This window comes from Schistocerca serialis, unplaced genomic scaffold (genome assembly GCF_023864345.2).
Source record: "Schistocerca serialis cubense isolate TAMUIC-IGC-003099 unplaced genomic scaffold, iqSchSeri2.2 HiC_scaffold_1185, whole genome shotgun sequence".
NCBI classification, from domain to species: Eukaryota; Metazoa; Arthropoda; class Insecta; order Orthoptera; family Acrididae; genus Schistocerca; species Schistocerca serialis.
This window is the reverse complement of record NW_026047387.1, coordinates 57,501-60,000: the sequence shown is the minus strand read 5'-3', so window position 1 is coordinate 60,000 and position 2,500 is coordinate 57,501.

The following is a 2,500-nucleotide window of genomic DNA, read 5'->3' as shown; positions in this document are numbered from 1 at the left end:
GTAGACGCTTTAGGTGCGACCACCCGTGCTCCCAACTGAGCTTGCCGCTGCCGACAGAGGCCCGGGAGCGTGCTGTCGTGGCATTGCCGGCGGGAGACAACACGCGCCACCTACGGTGACCGGCAGCTCCAACGCCAGCGCCACAGAAGGACAAAAGCCCCACTTGGGTGCCGAAGCGAACTCTCCCAGCACAGCGCACGCGCCAACACGTCCGCACAGCTGCGATACAAACCACCTGCGAGAACCGCAGAGGCGACCGAGCAGCAGACGGCGTCGCGGCGCCGAGCGCCGGGCGGCGGCGCATCCTCAGCGCACACAGTCCTCAATCGGACCAGCACACTGCAGATGTCCACCGCGCTTCGCACCGGGCCCGCGAGGACCTACTTTGGCCGCACGGCGCCGCGTGCAGGGTGCGCCGGCGCGCAGCTGCGCCGCCTGCCGCCTCCGTCGGCCGGCGCGCCTGCCACTGGCCGCCCCCACCAGCCGGCTGTAGCGCGTGCGCCCACGCACCGCGCGGCCAGCACGCCGGGAGGCCCCCCCTCACCGGCCGGGGACGGTCCCACCCAGCCACCGCCGCGTATCGCTTCACACCCAGATGCCATTCACGTTCGTGGGCATGGTGGGTATCGCTGGAACAACCGGTTGGTAGCTCAACCGATCGTCGCCATCACTGATTCACCTCTAGCGAGAACAACCGCACCACAACGGTTTACCAGTTGTTCATTTGCGTAACGTCACCAGCAAACGTAGGCGTCCATCGCCATTTGCAAATTCAACGATTGTTGCATGCCTGTGTCAGGTGTCACGACACACTATGTCTGCCCACATACACGCAACAACATGTGCACGCTTCGCGAACACGTGGAAGGTGGCCCCCGTACGTATGCGATGTCCATTGCGCGAACGACTGTCAACCGGCCTCTGTCGCATGTCGCAGATGTGGAACGCAGTGCACCATGCTATCACGGTGTGTGAGAAGAGACGACTACGTCTGACAACACGCGCCACTACATCAACAGACGGCTCATGCTGATCGCCATCCAGGGCATACCACACTGCAATCCAGCTCTTATAGGGAGACGACACGTAGCTGAGTGCACAACATTTGGACCGCATGGTTCGCCGTTGTTGGCGCAGTCGTTGTACGGTCACATGTACCACGATGTATCATTCAGTACATGAGGACCAATGTGCAGTACAGTGTGTGATTTGGACGTACAACATCAGCGGACAGTTGACACAGGCCGTACCACAGCGTAGGCTAAGTGCTTCGCCATGCGAATGCCAATGAACAACTGCAAATGCCAATGAACAACTGCAAAGGGCATTGAGCATGTACGTCCTGCTGCCATCCACATTACAGTGTATAGCTGCAAGGTGTTTAACATGAAGCGATACACTGGGGACCGGGCAGTGCGAGTAGCAAACTATATTGCGGGGGTTGCAGTTAGGCAACACTACACTAATTTAACGCGTCGTATGACAATTACAGAGCAGGTTAAGGCCCAACGTGTGTTGGGTTAAGGCCCAACGTGTGTTGGGTTAAGGCCCAACGTGTGTTGGGTTAAGGCCCAACGTGTGTTGGGCTAAGGCCCAACGTGTGTTGGGTTAAGGCCCAACGTGTGTTGGGTTAAGGCCCAACGTGTGTTGGGTTAAGGCCCAACGTGTGTTGGGTTAAGGCCCAACGTGTGTTGGGTTAAGGCCCAACGTGTGTTGGGTTAAGGCCCAACGTGTGTTGGGTTAAGGCCCAACGTGTGTTGGGTTAAGGCCCAACGTGTGTTGGGTTAAGGCCCAACGTGTGTTGGGTTAAGGCCCAACGTGTGTTGGGTTAAGGCCCAACGTGTGTTGGGTTAAGGCCCAACGTGTGTTGGGTTAAGGCCCAACGTGTGTTGGGTTAAGGCCCAACGTGTGTTGGGTTAAGGCCCAACATAGGTTGGGTTAAGGCCCAACATAGGTTGGGTTAAGGCCCAACATAGGTTGGGTTAAGGCGCAACATAGGTTGGGTTAAGGCGCAACATAGGTTGGGTTAAGGCGCAACATAGGTTGGGTTAAGGCGCAACATAGGTTGGGTTAAGGCGCAACATAGGTTGGGTTAAGGCGCAACATAGGTTGGGTTAAGGCGCAACATAGGTTAGGTTAAGGCGCAACATAGGTTAGGTTAAGGCGCAACATAGGTTAGGTTAAGGCGCAACATAGGTTAGGTTAAGGCGCAACATAGGTTAGGTTAAGGCGCAACATAGGTTAGGTTAAGGCGCAACATAGGTTAGGTTAAGGCGCAACATAGGTTAGGTTAAGGCGCAACATAGGTTAGGTTAAGGCGCAACATAGGTTAGGTTAAGGCGCAACATAGGTTAGGTTAAGGCGCAACATAGGTTAGGTTAAGGCGCAACATAGGTTAGGTTAAGGCGCAACATAGGTTAGGTTAAGGCGCAACATAGGTTAGGTTAAGGCGCAACATAGGTTAGGTTAAGGCGCAACATAGGTTAGGTTAAGGCGCAAC